The sequence below is a fragment of the Engystomops pustulosus genome, chromosome 5, assembly GCF_040894005.1.
Source record: "Engystomops pustulosus chromosome 5, aEngPut4.maternal, whole genome shotgun sequence".
Classification (NCBI taxonomy): domain Eukaryota; kingdom Metazoa; phylum Chordata; class Amphibia; order Anura; family Leptodactylidae; genus Engystomops; species Engystomops pustulosus.
In genome coordinates, this window is record NC_092415.1 from 152,977,706 (window position 1) to 152,982,818 (window position 5,113).

Consider the following 5,113-nt stretch of genomic DNA (forward strand, 5'->3'; position numbering starts at 1 on the left):
TTTATTCCAGTCCCATCCATTTATACCAAGGTCTCCAAGGAGCCTTGAAGAGGAGGATGGTGGCTCTGGTTCCTACCACCCACCCATAGCAGGTATCTAGCAAACTTCTGCATTGATTAGAAATACCTTTGCATTAAGTTATAGTAAATTACACTTTTACAATTACCTTATATACTCGAGTATAAGCCTAGTTTTTCAGCACAAAAAATGTGCTGAAAAACCCAAACTCGGCTTATACGCGAGTCAAAAAAATAAATAAATCAAAACTCGCCTTTCTGGCGGCACCCATAGATTTTCTGTGCGATCCATCCGGTATTGTTGTGCTGCACGACGGGGAAGGGGGGGGGGCTATATACACTGGGGCAGGGGCTGGCAGGCTATATACACTGGGGCAGGGGCTGGCAGGCTATATACACTGGGGCAGGGGCTGGCAGGCTATATACACTGGGGCAGGGGCTGGCAAGCTATATACACTGGGACAGGGGCTGGCTGGCTATATTCACTGGGGCAGGGGCTGGCTGGCTATATTCACTGGGGCAGTGACTGGCTGGCTACATACTGGAGAGGCTGTGACCAATGCATTACCCACCCTCGGCTTATACTCGAGTCAATAGGTTTTTCCAGTTTTTTGTGGAAAATTAGGGGCCTCGGCTTATACTCGGGTCGGCTTATACTCGAGTATATACGGTAGTATAACTAAATGACAAGTATATGTTGTGATTTGTTGTATTTTCTAGATCTGAATTCTCCATCCTCAAGCATTGAGCTGGTGGAGGAAAGGTACAGTATATTTATATTCCCCATCTTCTCAGGTTCATGTTATCTAGACACTAGGTGGCAGTATTATGTAGTGATATATTCTTAGGTAATATTGTGTGTTTGTTCTTAGAATCTATTGATTATTGGTGTGTGATCTTCTTCTATGTTTTGGTAGACGAAATGCTAAGGGTGGGTGCATGTAGTGCACCGATTCACCACGAGCCAGGAGACAAAAAAGCGCGAGAGATTCAAGTGTATTTCTTATTAAACGAGAGCTAGGTCAAGAAGAATGGTTCTCACCTTGTGAAATAGCGAATTAGGCGTATAGCTGGTCGGAGAAGGAAGCCGCTGCCAACGGGATACCAGGTCCGGACATATAGCAGATGACGGACTTGGTGGACAATACGGAAAACCACGAGATGCTGGAGATATTATCCCGCTTCTGGAGGCGCTGCTGCTGATGTATAATGAGTGTGTACACTCGGTACGATAAAAAACTTTTTTATTTAGAAACACTACGCGTTTCGGCCCCGGGCTGGGGCCTTCGTCAGGTGAAATAGACTGTTTTCAATAGATTGAAACAGTATCAGGATACAGGAGCGTCCCATCAATTACTGTTTCCTGACAGATCTCGCTTCTCCTCAATCCAAATATGTGACCAACTTCCAGGAGAACAAGCAGGAGCTAACAAGATGCCTGTATGAGTTTTACAACCAAACCGTCTTTAATGATGAGGTATTTATTATAATATACACCTATTTACACGTTGTTAAATATTGCACAGGCCAATATCTGGGTTTAGAGGAATAAGGTACAGGCTGGGATTAGGGTCAATAGATTGAGTATTTACCTCCATACATCATAGAATCATAGACATAAAGGTTACATGTAACATTTCTATATTTTCTATCCTTCCTACTTCTGTAGCTTCCTGCAGATATGAAAATCACCTGGAATAAAAGGCTGAGAACAACAGCGGGTGCCACCAGAATGTGTGAGGAGGATGGCAATCCATATAACTCTCTGACAAAATCTGTGATTCTGCAGGTATGTTTTGCTTCATGTACAAACTGCTGCTCTGAAATCTTCCATGTGTCTTTAATGCTGATTGTAAGTTTCATTTCTTCAGCACGACTTCAGGACACACTGATCCATGAGATGTGTCATGCTGCATGCTGGGTCATCGATGGAGATAGATATGCTGGACATGGCTGGCGCTGCCGGTCAGACGGCCGCACAGGCTCACCCTGACCTCCCACCGATTACCGCATACCACAGCTATGAGATCCACTACCCGGTGGTGTATGAGTGCTCAGGGTGCCAATTCAGGTAAGTTACCATCTATACAATGTGAAAGTTACTTCCACTGCTTGCTTCCCTGATATCTCCACATTAGTAAAGGGGTGCTATTGTTACTTTGTGACTGGTTTGCGCTTTAAGAATTTGTCAGTAATATAAGCTTTTTCTATCTCTTTAGGGTTGGACGTCGGAAAGCCTCTCTTGACACACAGAGGTATGTCTGCGGCCATTGCAAAGGGGACATGATTCTCCGCAAAGACCCAGCAATGATCCCAGCACAGAGATAACATCCAGATGTGGAATTTATCATCTCTGTTTTCCACACAACAGATTACCATCTTACCACCTCAGGGCAGCACGGTGGCTCAGTGATTAGCACTGTGGCCATGCAGCATTGGGTCCATCTAACCAATCACATTGTCTGCATGGAGTTTGTATGTTCTCCCCGTGTTTGCGTGGGTTTCCTCCGGGTACTCCGGTTTCCTCCCACATTCCAAAAAATACTGATAGGTTATTTGGCCCTAATAAAAAATAATAATTTCCCCAAACGATTATCATGGTGTCTAAGTGATTGTATAACAGACGAGGTATATTATAACATTTTTCATTACCTAATCACTACCGCTATAACCAAAAATGGGAAGAAGAAGCTTCGTGATAAACAATACAATAAAAAATACATTAAAGGGAATGTACCTTCAAAATCAAGCATGATAAACTGGGGACACTTACATACAGATTCAGGCACCATCCATGGCCTCCTTTCTTGAAAAATCTACTTTTAACATTATGCTAATGAGGCAGAATGGCTCTGAGGGCATTAGCAGAGACCCCTTCCCTCTATCACTGTGTAGCTCAAATAGAAGAAGAGATACAGAGAGGGTGCCACATGTGTGAAATGCTTTAAAGATTTGTTAGATAATAATTAAAGTTGTTTTGCTCACCTTCTCCTGTTGTACAGCCGGTACAACACATTTAGCGTGTTTTAGTGGTTTTGACGGATCCGGCAGCCTTCCTGGTCTCCGTGGTGAAGAATCATCTATGGAGTATGTATCACGGATAGAAAAGGTCTCCAGGCTAGATAAGGCGCCAAATGATCCAACTTAAAACCTTATGTGGCCGTTTCAGGCGGTAATGGCCACCTGAATCGCCCACATTATGGTCCCATATTTTGCCGCCTCCCTCATGGTTCGAGCATCTGCCACCTGGCCTCATGGCAGATGCAGCCCGGGGGAGGCATTACCAGAGCCTGTTTGTGATGTTGTTTTATGGGCTGTTACACTGTACAGTAGCAGGGCTCCTCCTCTCCTCTGTTCCATGAGCACCTTCCTTCCCTCTGCATGCTGTAATCTCACACAGTGAGGGATTGGACAGAAAAGGTCTCCAGGCTAGATACGGCGCCAATGATCCAACTTAAAACCTTATGTCTATTGTTAAGGTTTCTTTATTAGTTTGAGCAAGACACGTTTCAAGCCCGGACCGGGCTCTTCCTCAGTTGCATGAAGTATGCGATAACATCAGTTTGTTGGGCTTATATAGCAAAAAATAAAAAAATAAATACATTTTTTTTCCCCTTTTCTCCTTTTAAATAAAGTTAGTCATGTGATGATGCATATAAATCAAGCAGTAAAAGACAAAGTAAATGAACTAACCAATCGTTAAAAAGAATGGCTATGAGAGGGGATTTACCCCGATCGATGCAGGAAGCCATTATTGTGGTAATACCTAAGGAAGGGAAGGACCCTCAGGTACCGGAGTCATATAGGCCCATTTCCTTGTTATCCACTGATGTGAAGATACTAGCCAAGACCTTATCCAATCGATTAATTCGTGTCATCTCCTCCGTAATTCATTCCGATCAGACGGGTTTCATGCCTCAGAAATCGACCTCTATCAATATCCGGAGATTGCTACTCAGCCTACAGATCCCCGCAGATAACATGGGTCAGAGAGCAGTTTTAACACTAGATGCCGCTAAGGCATTTGATAGCGTGGAATGGCAATATCTTTGGGAGGTCATGCGGGTGATGGGTTTTGGACCTAAATTTATATCTTGGGTCAAGGTGTTATATTCTGCACCCAGGGTGAGGATACGAGCAAATGGAGAATTGTCTGAGTGGTTTCCCCTTACTAGGGGTACACGACAGGGTTGCCCTTTGTCACCCATGCTGTTCTCCATTGCCATAGAGCCATTAGCAGCGGCGGTGAGGCTGTCTCCGGATATTGAGGGGTTTCGATATGGCCAGTTACACAATAAAATAGCGCTGTATGCAGATGATGCATTATTGTTTCTGGGAGATACCGGGCCCTCTTTGGTGGCGACAATGCGCCTGCTGGAGGAATTTGGATTCCTATCAGGCCTTACCGTTAATTGGCACAAGTCGGCCTTGATGGCAGTGGATCGTTTGGATGGGGCCTTGGCGGGATTGGGGACTCCCATACCAGTGGTTTCTAGATTTAGATATTTGGGGATAGAGGTCTCTCCGTGCATATGGGACTTTGAAGACCTTAACTTGACGCCACTTCTCACTAAGATAAGAACCAAGATAGCAGCTTGGTGTAAGCTTCCCTTGTCGGTAATAGGTCGCCTGAACCTTGTAAAGATGGTGGTGATGCCCCAGCTGCTGTATGCCCTGCATAATGCCCCGATATGGCTACCCCTTAATAGGTTTCACAGGATAAATGCCCTGATAAGAGACTTGGTGTGGGGGCGGAAACACCCTCGCATCAAGCTGGAAACTCTGCAGCACTCAAAGACGAACGGGGGATTAGCCCTCCCCAATCCATGGCTCTATTATTTGGCAGCGCAGCTCCAACACCTACGGGGGTGGGGGGCTGACAGATTGGTAGGGGTCTCAGCAGGGATGGTTAGCTACTACTTAGGTACTACGAGGCTACTCATGACCTTGGATGGGGGGGGGGCTTCCGCCGGGAGACTGATTGGCTTCCGACAATGAAGCTGATTCACACTCTATGGGGGAAAGTGAAGCAGATTAGAGGGGTTACAGGCTTTACAGAATATACCCCCTTATGGCATAATGGGACGCTCGGGGAA

At 45.3% G+C, this 5,113-nt stretch overlaps 1 long non-coding RNA gene across 1 annotated transcript; it reads left to right on the forward strand.

Moving 5' to 3' along the window:
* LOC140134212 (uncharacterized) lies at positions 1 to 1,439 on the forward strand. The gene is made up of 3 exons (XR_011856126.1): positions 1 to 92; positions 738 to 780; positions 1,344 to 1,439. It is a non-coding gene; the product is annotated as an uncharacterized lncRNA (long non-coding RNA).
* The last annotated feature ends 3,674 nt before the right edge of the window (positions 1,440 to 5,113 follow it).